The sequence below is a fragment of the Temnothorax longispinosus genome, chromosome 12 (assembly GCF_030848805.1).
Source record: "Temnothorax longispinosus isolate EJ_2023e chromosome 12, Tlon_JGU_v1, whole genome shotgun sequence".
Classification (NCBI taxonomy): domain Eukaryota; kingdom Metazoa; phylum Arthropoda; class Insecta; order Hymenoptera; family Formicidae; genus Temnothorax; species Temnothorax longispinosus.
In genome coordinates this window covers 6815221-6829469 of record NC_092369.1, presented here as the reverse complement: position 1 = coordinate 6829469, position 14249 = coordinate 6815221, and the positions used below count along the sequence as shown (strand labels likewise).

The 14249-nt window shown below is 38.1% G+C and overlaps 1 protein-coding gene across 3 annotated transcripts in view; it reads right to left on the bottom strand.

Moving 5' to 3' along the window:
- The window catches only part of LOC139822863 (dipeptidase 1), a 123019-nt gene that overhangs the window by 52105 nt on the left and 56665 nt on the right, over positions 1–14249 (bottom strand). The gene's annotated exons all lie outside the window — the stretch shown is intronic.

Here is a 14249-nt window from a genome sequence, read left to right as displayed (position 1 = left end):
AATACTTCCCGGCTAACTGAAGTCAAACACAATATATGTTGTAATAAAATAAAGCGACCGAGTATTACGAGAGATTTTAATTAAACATATTTAGATGCATTAATATGATGAAACACTTTTTACTGTTACAAAATTGTAACTACTTGCACATTGTATAATTAATAATATATCTTGGCATTATCGCAACATATTGTGAAGACAGATATTAAATATAATTAAATATTAATTATTTTTTCTTTTCCTCGCGATTAATATAATTAAAAATAATAATTAAATCTATTCGATGAAAACTTCTTGCATTATTTGGCTACGCATTGATCTTACATTCTGTTTGCAACGGCATTCGCAAAATTGTCTTAAATCTTTAAAATATTGCTAATATGAGCTTTGTATAGCTAGCAGGGATATAAATCCTCTCGTCTCGCACACGTGCGAGACTTTTCGACGTGGGCGAAACGCGTATCCGAGCGAAGTTAGACAATCGCGCGTATTAACGACTATTTAAGTGTCTTTTAGAAAGTGCATTACGCTAGTGGCGCATGACGGACAGCACGGTGGCTGTAACCTGTCCGTGGAAAAATACAACCACCGCGGATGGAAGTGCAACCTCGAAGGAGGGTTGCTGGATGAAAGGAGGGCTCCTTCGCGGCGTCACTGCGACGCTCTGCAGGCAACGCGCGGTAAACTTTTGTTCGCCCTCCTTTCGACCACCATAAAACACGTTAACGCCTAGCTACGGATTTTCCGCGTGTATATATATATCTATCTATCTATCTATATATGTATAGCATATAGTGTAGAACACAGTCGCGAAAGGCATTGAGATACTTGGCGAGCCTCTGGGAATTTTCTCAGTTTCTACAGTTGTCGTAAACAACTCACCAAGTCATAACTCTCGTATATACCCCCCCCTCCTTCGCAACACTTCGTAATACTCGTCAGATTTCACGTGATAACAAATCAGATAAAACCGTGAATCTTTATTGATGCGTTGATACCACCCATGATAAGAAAATAATAAAAAAAACCTATATATTTCACAGCTTTCTCAGTCGTTTTTAGTAAAATGTAATTTGTGTGCGCTAACATTTTCATACATAATTTATTAAACGTACTAAATTGTGAGCTTTCGGCAAGACATTTGATACGATTGAAGATGGAAACAAACAATAATAATTGAGAACAATTTGGAAACTGGAGTTTAAGATAATCTCGTTATTAAAGATAAGAAATAATTAGAGAGGTATAGAAAAATTTTGAGAGACACGGCAAGTGTGCCGCTTTCCGATACTTCTTTCGGTGAAACTTTTATCTCATCATGCATGTCCCCCTTCTTATAATATGGTATCGCCAAGTTCCGCGTATTTATGGTACACAATAATGCGAGGGATACGAAGTTTCGCGAGATGCTACGCGGCGGAAGAAGCTCGAACGAGAGCGACGAACTGCCGGATGAAGCCGGCAGATTCAACGAGCTAAACCGCGAAAGTTATCGTCGGCATTACCGACGCAAAAGAAATGGCGATATGCGTTATCGTCGAAGCGCGAAATAGCGAACGCGATTCCCATTTTTAGCCGTTTCTCCGATTTCTTATTCACGACTCCGCTCGGTGAGAATCGATTATCGATACTGCGGGTAATTAATAGCTGCCTGAAGGCAATGAAAACGAAAGCTATTGACGTTTCTGTGCATATAACTGATGGAGAAAGAGAGAGAAAGAGAGAGAGAGAAAGAGAGGTGTTTCCCCAATAATACTTGTAATTCATTGTTTAAAAAAATCATTGTTTAAAAAAAGTCTGGTGGTTACGGTGTATTTCTTCTTTCTTTTAATAGAACAATAAACAATTTTTACTTTATTTATTAAATATAAATGCAAAGGATAAAATTGTATGAAGGTAATTTCTAAAATCAAAGACAGTTTTCTCCCGCAAATTTGTTTAATGACGCAATAAAGAGAACAACTTCGAATTCTCGATTTTTTTCGCGCGAGAAATCACCGACAAATTAATTCGTACTTTACCACGCTGGCTACGTAAAGACAATTATTGTCGCATGATAGTAATAATGGGCGACCGCCTTTTAGCGCTACTCCTCCGAAACTTAACGAAAAAGCGAATTCAACGTACTTTTATAACCGTGCTAAAAGTTTTTACCGCAAGAATAAACGTATTAATTAAGCGCGTTAATTAAGCGCGTTTAAAAATGAAACGACACATAAGGCAGTTATGTAGATACGGAAAATGCAACGTTTCAACTTATTCTCGTGTACTTTTCTTGGAATGAAATTTTTTTCATTAGCACGAGAGACCAACATGTCTTTAAAAATATCATATTTTCCTTGTATTTGAAAATATTTAAAGATTTTATTTAATTTTTCGAAGATATAGTGTATAATGTTATTATTTAATTTGCTGAAAGGAATTTTTAATTCCTTTCAGCAATTACATTTCTATTAAGCGAGAAAGGTCAAGCGAGAAGGTATTAATTTCTATGTCAAAGTGTAATGACATTTTGGTATTTTTTGAACTTTGACATTTTGGTAGTATTTTTTTTTAATATTGATATACGAGAAACTCGACAAAATAATAAAAGGGACTTAACATAAAAGATTTGGAAATTTCCATATTTGAAAAATAATAATTGTTTTTTTTTATTTGCAATTGTAAAATGTGATGTCACATATACCCACTTGATATACCATATCCTATACATCCGTGCCGTTTCTGTATAGCTCGTATAGTACTCTGAAACTATAATAGAAGTCCTTCCGTATCTGACGTGTTCTTACGCGATTAAGTCCGGGCCCGACTTCTCGAGGAGACGTGAAGTGTGAGATTCGTAGTTGGCTCTTTGGGTACACGCCGGGAAACCCGGAAGCGTACGCCATCGTTGATTCCTTCTTGTGTGTGTCTGGTTAATGGAACTAAGAAGCTCGTAAACGTATTAACTGCTGGAAAGGACATCGGCTTTGATCCTGTGACGAGTACCTGCCTTCGTCTCGTCTTCGCTCTTTGAGAAGCACGGTCGAAGCATAATGCTTATATGTTTTAAGCAAAAATAAAACTTTCTTTTTTATATAAAATTGTTAGAAAATTAAATAATAAATTCCGATTATTTTTTGTAAGTCGAAATGTAAAGTGATACTAATGATGGTATATTTCAATTCAAATTGTGATATGCATTTCTGAAACATATTGGCTATGCCTGCGCATATCAGTATCTGAGTTTCTTTTATCATCTGTTTCTGTTTTCGAATGGGAAAAGGAAATATTTGGAACGTATCTGGTGATGATAGCTTCTGGTTTGCAGCTTTTCTTTTCATTTATATAAGCTCATCATAACATGAAGAAAGATCCTGCAGAGATGACTGATGACCGCACAGTCATTTGGGTTTAGCGAACCCACGGTCCCGAGCTCATCACATTGCGGATACTCACATACATTTACACATATTTCACACACGCACTTACACAAGTGAATTTGTAAATGGTAATGCAGTGAATAGTTGAAAATGGAATAGAGGTAAAAGGTAATCTAATCTAAGGAATATATAAGAATAGATTAAAGTCTTTTTTTAGATGTATGTTAAATAACTTATAATTAAATTTAATATCATATAAAAATATCATATAATATCATATAAAAGAAAATAGAGAACAAAAGTCACGAGAGAATGCATCGTGATAGATATGTCCAAAATTTCCCTCGTCCCTGTCCTCCCTTTGAAACAAATATGGGAAAGAAAATTTGCGAGATATGCATCAAGAACTTGTCAGACAAGAGCCTTAAAGTCTTCTCTAAGAGATGCATTCTCGTTAAATGAGTCCCGTAACGAGGCTTCTCGCCAAACTCTCATAACAGGGTCCTCCCTTACCGAGCTTCTTGAAGTGCGCCAAATTTTACGTCTCGCTATAACGACGTCGGGAGATAAAAGCCGCGCGGAGTTTGGAGAACGCTTATCTCGTCGTTCATAATTTCGGAAATCGGACAAGTGGGACGTGGCTGCGAAAACGGGCGGTAAGTTTTAAGCCGTAAAGTCCTCGCGGAGTTTACTCGTCGTTAATAGCGCGCCATTGCGGTGTCGGGGATCAAGGGACGTCGCGGGAGAAAGGGTGAAACTCCAATAACGAATGTAATTCACAGTCGCGGTTGTGTGTCCGGTCTAAAGTCGCGCGCCAAACGCCACACTTCTCCGCGCCGAAGGCTGAAGGCACTTTCCACTCCTTTGCACGCGCGTGTATGCGTGCGCGGAAATAGTAGGCGGTGAGAACAGGCGGGCGAGAAAAGGACTTGAAAGTCGGCGGGACCAGAGCGACACCGCGTGCGAGAGCATTGTCAAGTTTTCGTATAAATTTCTCCTCGACGTGAATTCAAAGACCGCCGCGGGGAGGCTTTCGTATAAAGCCGAGCCGGAAGGGTAGTCGGGACGAAACGAGAGCGGAGGGCTGGCCTAAAGAGGCAGGTGGCATTCGAGACTATGGTATCCCCCTTGTGTCTCCCCCTTTCTTCTTGCCTTTATCTCGACTGTCTCCTCGTTCTCTTAATTCCGGTGCGATTAACGGTCCGCGCTGCCGAGAAATTAGTCCATCTTGTTTCTGTCCTTCGCTTTCTCTTCCTTCTCCTGCTTCTCCTCACTTTTTCGACGTGTTGGCGTTTCCGTTCCTTCCTACTTCCTTCTCCCAATTATCACATCCTTAACGCAAGGTCTTTCACCGAACGATCCATCTTCATCTCTTTTTAAGCTCGAGTTTGAAAGATAGGGAAATTAATATTATGAATAAAAAATATGATTAATATATCGTACACAGATGTTCATCTCACGGTTAAAGTGTCAGTAGTAGCATTCTATAAGCACATAATCGAGGAATCGGTATACGCGCCCTCTTTCATATCATGCATAACCAAGTTTGTGCTGTATTTATTTTGCAACAAGCGCAGCATCGGTTTTTTGTTAATTAGCTTAATCGAGTGGCGCTGTGCATAACGCTGAATCGGACGGATGAACCGTGAAAAGAGATGATTTTCTGGACGTTAAACAGCATTGTTTAAGAAAGAAAATTCCGATTCGTCGGGAAACGTGAGCAGAATATCATCATTAATGTCATTTCGCGCGAGCTGATTAAGAGGAAATAACGAGAAATATTATAATTACCGAGATAATTTGCGTTCTATTGGGGAATTATCAATACGCTTGTCACGACGGACAAATATCACGGGCTCCGCTCGTTTATTATCATTTCACGCTGCATCGCAACGCACGTATTCCCCCGTATTCTCTTTTAATCCCTATCGGTCGGAATGTTAATTTCGCCGTTCTGTCTTCAATTGTGTAAGCCGCTCGTTAAATGTAAATTTTCCGCGTGTGACAACGCGTTACGGAGGTAACGACAGTCGTACGCGTGGTTTAGACTCGCGCCGGATTAGACTTAATGAATTTACGCCATTTCGACGGTCCGAATGTCAACGACCAAGCGGAGACGCGCTAACATACGGGACATTTAGTCGAAATTAAGGACGACCTTTGTTCGCGCTCGCCGCACGCCAATTCGCACGTTCGCTCACATTTTGTTTTGAGTAATGAGCGCGCGCCCCGCAATTGGCGCAAATACTAATGCGGAAACAGGGGGAGGAATTGGGGGAAGAGCTTTTGTTCGGCTGGAAAATGGCGGTGCCTCGTCTGTCGAATAGCCGGACAATAATTTACGTTCTTGTCACGGGAGACAGAAGAGAACTAGACAGACAGTCTACATTTATTTTCATATATTCGTATTGCATGGTGTAATAACAATCTATTATACTATACGGATTATATGGGTTCCACCAAATCCACCACGTCATGTTTTAAGGCCTTTTTGATTAATTTGGAGTCGACTTTCCTTCGAAGATAATAGTATATTTTAATATATTTTTTTGCAAGCCTTTCGAACACCATTTTATCAGCAAACGCATGATAAAATCTTGTTTTAAATTGTATATGCATTTTGCAGCAATGACTCTTGTTTGTCTTTAGATCACTTTCGTTAATGACGAGAAGCCAGGGGCTTTTCTGATGCTTTTAGTTAATTAACAATTATACGACCGACGGTGCGAGAAGGAAGCGGACAAGGAACGGAAACCGGCAAGGCGGACGAATTGGTCGTCTTTGTAAAACGGAAGCTCGTCGAAGGTAGCCGTCTCTTATTGGAATTAAATAATTTAATGCGCCGCGAGCTCTTCCGGAAATTTCGAGCAAGTTCTGTTCAGCATCTAAATTGAAACTTCGGCCTTCGATATCTTTTCGCGAGCGGAACAAAACAACGTGCATTGTTGAATTAACTTTCAAACGTTGCGACACTTTCCCCAGGATTGTATCGCGCGAAGAAAGCTTTGTTTGTGCGGCGCTTCTTGTTTGCTTACCGTCTTCGTAATCCGATTAAAATTTTATGTAATTCCGACCGTCGGCGTCGTGTCGTGTCGTCCAGCCAGCCGAATGCTTTTAAATTTTATGATATTTATGAATATAAAAGATTTAATTTTTGTTTAGTTTGCAATATCTTTCGTCTATTTGTTTATTATTCTGTGATTTATTTGAAATATTTTAGATAATTCTTATAGCAGCAGAGAGATCTTTAAAAAGTACGGCAACAGACATCTTTTGATTAGGGAAAATTAGCGTAATGATTAATCGTTTAATTAATATTACGATCGTTTTGTTTGCAATATTTATTTACATTTTTAAAATTGTAACTAACACAAGAAGAAGCTAATATTGAAGCATCGCAATAATAATATATGTTTTGCAAATAACGTTGCATTGTTTTGTTGTCAAATAAAACTTGACAAATAATTAAACAATGTTGCGTGCGGTATATTTCAACAAATCTATTGAAATAGGATTTACAATAGTCAAAAGCGTTTCACGCAACAATTGTTATTTAAACATAACATTTAATGAATTTTACAAATATGTTTGTTGCAAAAAGTGGCGTTTAATCAACGTTTCGCTTACACAGGAAAGAATCGTTTCAGAAAATGTACAGTAAAATTTGTGAAGAGTACACGATTTTTGGTACACGGCGTATGTAACAACTTTGATATCACTCCAGTCTTTCCATTAAATTTACGCGCTTCACGCTCTTGTGTACCGGCAGCGAGATCTTTTCTTCTCTCGCCTTAGCCCATTTCCCGTCCCGGCGATAAATTTCACCGAAGTTCTCGCGCTTGTCATTTTCGCGATGACATACAATACACGATGCCTCATGCATCTTTGCAAAATCTTCTGAGAGCCGGTCTCGTCTTGAAAAATTGAAACGCGATTCATGGTTTATTCCTTCGCGTCTGTCCGAGATGTTGTTTTCCTTCCGCGTCTACCGTGTGCGTGCGAGACAATCGATTTTCACGATTTCCAGGAAAAAGTTCCCCCGCGGCGATTCTCCTCAGTGTCGCAACGGCGGGCGCGGCGAAACTAAATGGCATGTGGCATCATTGGTGAAGCGAGTGAATCCGCGATGCTCGGGGGCAACGCGATATATTTCCACCCCGTTAGTAATCTATAATGTGACTTTTATTCTTAAATTCAGAACATTGATACGTATTCGATGTCGAATATAACAAATTGAATTAAATTTAATAATCGAAATTACATTTAATATTTGTTTCTTTAACCAGGTTGAGAGAAAACTGTGACCTAACCAGATGAAGTATAAAAATGTGAAGAAATTAATATGCATGAGGAAAGTGCATGTTATTATTCCTTAAATATCTATGAATACGATAATATTTTCGCGCGTTCTTACGGCGTTCCCATCCGCTCTTTATTGTCTCTTTCGCTACATCTCTGTTGAGTCTGCTGCGCATGAATTTCCATATTTTTCCCGTCTCCCGATTGGACTATAAGTTCTACGAAATTATAGCTCGTTTTTTTCTTGTCTCGAAAGAGAGGAAACTTTGGTCTCTCTGCGAGCGAGAGTTAACTTCGCGCTGCCCCAAAGTACTCTCGACCGTCACCTTGTTTTTTCCTCTCTCTCGAATCGACAATGAGAGATGCATAAAACATTACCGAGCTCCAATTTCCTAATATCACCGCGTAGCGCGGCGGCTCTATCATCTTATAGGTTTTCTTCCTCAAAAATATTCGGGTGAGATATCTTAATTCATATGCGCTGTGTAATTTGTTATACTCAATTTTAGAACACGCTAACATAAAGTATTAGCTAATTAACATTAATGTCTTCCCATATGCGACAGTCGACAGGTTCTCGGTGTGAAGTAAAATAGTATAGAACGCAATAAATATATCCTAATGGTTGATAATCTCTCACCTCATTTATAATTGCTGAATTAAATCTTCATTATAAAGATGGCCTAAATCACGTATCTTTTGTTAAGATAATTGAATTTTTTTGTGTACATTAAAAATATTCTTTAAAGATTTAACGAAGTTCGTGTAGTTAGTTAAGTAATGCTAAACACTATTACTTTTCACGTTTATTTTTTCTATGATGGTATAATTTTATGAATACTGAGCGATATAAAGCGAAGTACACGGTTAAACTCGGTTGTTTCATAATTTACCACTATAATATTATTTTAATCACTAAGCATAGACGTATGCTAAAGCATGAAACAATAACCTCTGTTTTCATTTTGATGTTATACGATAAAAGCTGTGTACTCTCCGTTTTTGATATGTACTTTTTTACTTCACACATAATTTGCTAATAAAAATTTTATTAAATATCGTAATTAAAAATCGGTCCGTTGAATACGACGAGTTTGGCATCCAATGTTGAGTATTCGACCGTCACGTAAAACCGCGTAACGCGTAATCTGCGCAAGAACATTGATGCAATCGATGAGATCGCGTTCGTAGGCATCCCCGAACGTACCATATCGGCGAGACGTTACTTAAAAAAATAAAAAAATAAAAAAACACGAAAAATCCTTCGCGTCGAACATGTCGGTAGGCAACGGGGATGCGATAGATACCGAGGGATAAAACTTGGACGAGCGAGAAATTAATCGCGACTGATCCGTCTCTTCCGCTTCTTCAGCGTCGTGGGTGAATGATGCATAAAACATTATCGGCAGTTGCTTCGCCGACAGCGTGGCGCAATTTCTGACCCACCTCATCCTCTCGGATCGATTACCTGCTCGGCGTGACGCGCTCCGATTTATTTCTCGTAATTAATTTGTCGACGATGAAGGCGCGGCGGCGAGGCGGCGGTGCAATGGTACGCGAGATGAAATCGCGCGGGCATCACGAATGATCCCATCTATCGCGACAGGCGGGGGAATCGCCCGAACAAGTCGTCATCTCGTGATCGTGTGATGCAGGACGCCGAGAGATCGAAGGGCGAACGTCAGCCCTGCTGTAGCGCCGACATCGAAATGCGATTTTTCCACCCCGAGGGAAGAGGAACTCCGACGGCCAAGTCCATGCGAGTGATCGAAGTTCGAGAAGCTCGGCCGACTCCTTGCCCTCGGCCATCTTTCCTATCTCGGTCCTTTCCTACCTCGTCGCCCGAAGATGAAAAATGCATAAAACATTATCGGCATTCCGTTAGCTGCGGGGGTCAGCATCCTCCCATTGAAAGGCTATCTTATTCCTTCCGCTCTCGATTCTCGACTCGACTCGCGTGCCCGTATATTCCCTTTGCTACCGTGTTTATGAAAAACACCCGTGGAAAATGAATCGGATTATGACCTGTTTCTTAATCTCAATCGCAATCTGATCAGAAGTCGGCGCTTGCGATAACTGGTCAGATTGCGATAAGATCTTTCTTGTTCTTTTGCCTTATCGTATTCCTTGATATTGATCATTACGCTGATCTTTTTCCTGCAGTTAATGTTTCTTTAGAAACAGCTATCGTTTAATCTTTCTACTTTTGTAGAGAGAAAGTACCACTTTTATTATTTCTCAAACATTTCTTCTTAATTACATAGTGTTTTGCGAAACTGTCTTTTTCGATATTTTTATATAATTTTATTATATAAAAATTTGCGCGGATAACTTTCTGATGAAACGTAATATAAAATCATTAATTAGAAATAATTAGAATTTTTATATTTCGTACTTTACTTATAATATGGGTCGAATACAGATACGTCGTGTACTAAAAAAAAAATTAAACTCACAGTCTCTGATTAAGCTCCAGGCGATACGTAAAAATATTGAAAATTAAAAAAATATAACGCGAACATGGTATAATGGATTCACAGTAAAGCTATGCTATATGCGAAAAAAGAATTGAAATTTTACACGGCGGGATAATGTATATTGTCGGATCACGAACTTTTTCCTCTCTAAATAATTGGAAAATTCAGGTGCTGCATATTTAATTTATATTATTACATTTAACGCGTACTTAATTTGTTTTATTTTACATGCCATTATCATATTACATTGTCCTGTTATATATCATCTATTTAATTCTTCAATTATGAGGTCGCAAAAAGCAACGGGCACGTAGAGAGCGATCGGTGTGCAAATACCGAAGAAGTTAACGAGAATATATACATATCGAACGGCATAATATTTGAATTATCGAATTCAGATTTATTCGGATTGTTGTCCGATTAAAAATATTAATCACTTTCTAACGTGAATTATAATTAGTCTTTTTTTATTATGATATTTTAGTTAGTTTATTTATTAATTAATATAAATACATGCGCGATGCGCGAAATACATCAGTGGATATTCGTTATGAATCATTGTTGACACTGAAAAAAAATCTCGAAAAATATGAGAAATGCTCTGGGAAGCTCGAAATTGAAAAATGTTATGAATAACGTTTCTCAATTTTAATCATTACGACAGACTCAAACATTTTCATGAAAATGGTGATTTCGAAGGAAACAATAAAGCCTGGAAAACGCAAATACAAGTGGGCTTCTTGACGAGCGAGCAGGCAAAATTTCTTCGGAAAATCTACTGTTTCGATAAAAGTTGATGCGCGTTATTGCATCAACATGTATTCCTTAAATATTAGCTGTCTTGAAAAATCTATTGCTTAAATTGTGTTGCTCAAGAGATTTTCCAAAATTGTCGCTGACTATTACTTCTGAGTGATCTGTTATCTATTTTTTTTTTAAAGAAAAATATGAAAGGTTATATATATATTGAAAATAATTTTGCTAATAGTATTTTTTTCTCTCTTGCTTTCTCTCTCTAATGTCGAACGTTTAATAAGGATGTACATTACTTTCCGAAAGACGTCGATGTTTTAAGTGGTAATTCCCGAATTGCTAGCACGTAAATAATTTAAGTGAATAAATTTACCGTATCCGTTCTGAGGTTACTTGGGAGAGCCTAGGGACAAATAAGGCCGGCTTTTCCTTTGCGCGTTAAATCTTGTTTAAGCGATCCCTGCACGGTACCTTATACGCGTATAAATGCGAGTATACTATCACGAAACACGTGTTGCTTTAAACTAAATAAAACGGTATGTACCTACACATGTTAAATTTTCAATGATTAAATGATGAAATAATAAACCGAATTATTAACGAATATCAATCAACAATGTGAATGAAATAGAAACATAATGAAGTAGAAACTGAGAAAGAAATTATCACTAGCGTGACTTTAAAATTTTTCCATCATAATGCTGTAATAAAATCACGTAATAAAAATTGATAAAAACTGCAAAATTAAAAAGCAACTTACTAAAAATGCTCGAAATTACTATTACTTTTTTTTTAACGAAATACGAAATATTAAGAGATTTTTTCAATTTTCTAACTTTTGCGTGTTTTTCTAGAAGACTAACAATTCTGCTGAAAGCCATGCTCGATATTTAAAGCGCGCGGAAAACATGGTCGAGCGATTTCTCGAGAGGGAGAGAAAACCTCTGACGAAATTTCTCAGAATGCCATTCGCGGGGGAGTCGCCACGAGGCGCGAAAATATCATTGTGGAAAGAAAAAAATCATATCGACATCATCTTTGTAAACGACGATAACTTGAAAATCGATGCGCTCGTTAAAATGCTGCCGCTTTGCTGGTTTTAGTTTGCGGTTGTATTCGAGTCATTCGAGATAATAGTTTTTGTTCGCTTACATTTTCTCGTTCTACAATTACGGACCTGTTTCTGATTTTTTGGCTCATCCCACAGAACAATACAGTGGACTGCAAAGAGTGCACGCACATTCGAAGCATCGCGAAAGGAGACCTTAAAATTCATCACATTAACAACATGTATTAAGATTTATCATACTGAAAGATCTTTGAATTAAAAATAAGTGTTACAATATTTATAGACATATTCTTTCTTGAATACTTTAATATAGGCATTCCTATTTTATTTTTTATAATTATCCGTATTCCTGCAATTCGCGATTCTTATCTTATTGACAGATTCGGAGTATCTATTGCTTCAATGTATCTCGATTCGTTACTGTTGGAAAAAAGATTTGGTACAGCAAGAATAGTTGAGACGAAATGCCAGAATTGGCCATAGCTCGCAGCTGTCTGTATTACAAGTCCCTTCGTATATGCACATCCTTTTGTCGTCTTTCATTTCAAAGTGCATCCTTCTTCCAGTCGGGAACAAAGCGGAAGAATTGAGATAAAAAAAAGTATTGATACTTTTTTCGCTAGTCGTTTACTTCACTATGAATATTTAAAGAGGAGAGTTTAAGGTCTTTCGGCTCTTAACCCTTAATTGGCCATATAAAGTGCTTGCGGTTCTCCAGGCTTTTAGTATAATTTTACGTGGTATGCTGCACGTTCGAAATTGAAAAGACATTTTTATAAGTGTTCTTGGAAAGAGACCCCCAACAATATTTTTAGTAGCTCGAAATAGATTTTACTTTAGAAAAATTTCGATCATGATATTTTATTTAAAAATTATGAATTTGTTAAATTTCTTCTCAGCGAAGATGCACTTCGCATAATCTAAAAAAAAACCCGTTGTTAAAATATGAGCAGATAACTTTAAAATACGCTATACATCGTAATGCGCCCGGGTGAGCTTCTTGTTCGTATATTTAGGAGGGTTAATCCAGCCCACCATCTCTTGTTGGTTTGTCCGGGATTATCGAATCTCCATTGTCAAAAATTACGACGCTCCATTTTATATGGCGCACCATTTTATATTAAATTTCACGATTTAATACCCGCGCTATTTTACGAACTTTTGTCGAGAAACGGTTCAGGAACTTTGTTTTGAAGTACCTATGCATTTAAGTGATGCAGCTTTTGGACGATCTTATTCTTTAAAGTAATATAATTTGATGCATTATTTATAACTTGTGTTAGTTAAATTGTGAGATCTCTTTAAACATAGTAAACGCGTGATAATATATATTTTCAACGATAGTACGTGATAGGAATAGAAATAATCCATTAAAAATAATTATTTTATATATGCGTATATTTAGTATACGTGAAACTAAATATTAAGAAGTTTAAGAAACCATTAATTTCATTAGACGAGATATTTATAAACAAAGCTTATGCTGTTATATCAATTTGTCTCGCGTACGATGTCGGATTTCTCTTTAATTTCCTGCCGTTTTTCCTGCCGCGTGTTCTCGCATCCTGGCTTCAGTCGTTCGCGGCGAACCCTTTTAGACCTATCGAGTGTTCCACGGTCGAGCGATTTTCCGTTAAATCGCTCGGCAGCCCAGCTAAATGAAAACGTGTTTTCCGTGCCCTTCGACCATACCGATCGCCTCAGTGTTAATGGTCGCGGTTGGAAATGCAATCGATATCGTTTGGGTATCAATAGCTTTACTTGTTTGATAGTTTTTTTTCTGTTTCTGTAAAAAATATTGATACCCGAATCGCAAAATTGGTTATAGAGTTGATATTGAGTTTCCTGTATCCACCCGCGATGGCGGGCACTAACCCGACGAGGAGACAAACTCGGATTTTCCCGGCCTCTGCTGTGCACGAGACCGACGTGTAAAGGCTTACAAGCCTGGCGGCCCTCGACGATATTATATAACGATACTCCCCGCAATTTTACGAGGCGTGAAGCGTTCCCTTCCGCATGGCGACCGTCATGGACCCCACGATTCCGCGATTTACTCGGAACACATAGGTGAACGGGGTAGACCCTTGTGAGTAAGTGCACAAGGGTCGACGATCTCTCGTTCATCCCTTGATAAGTACGGGAGATGCACGTTTTGATCGGAATCGTTGAATCGCGTAGCTCGCTATTTATTGGAAAGGAAACTTAGGAGTAGATTCAAGTTCGCATTGTGTGAAATGAGACGTTAAAACGAAGTTTTATAAAATATGGATTTATATAAAATGCGAT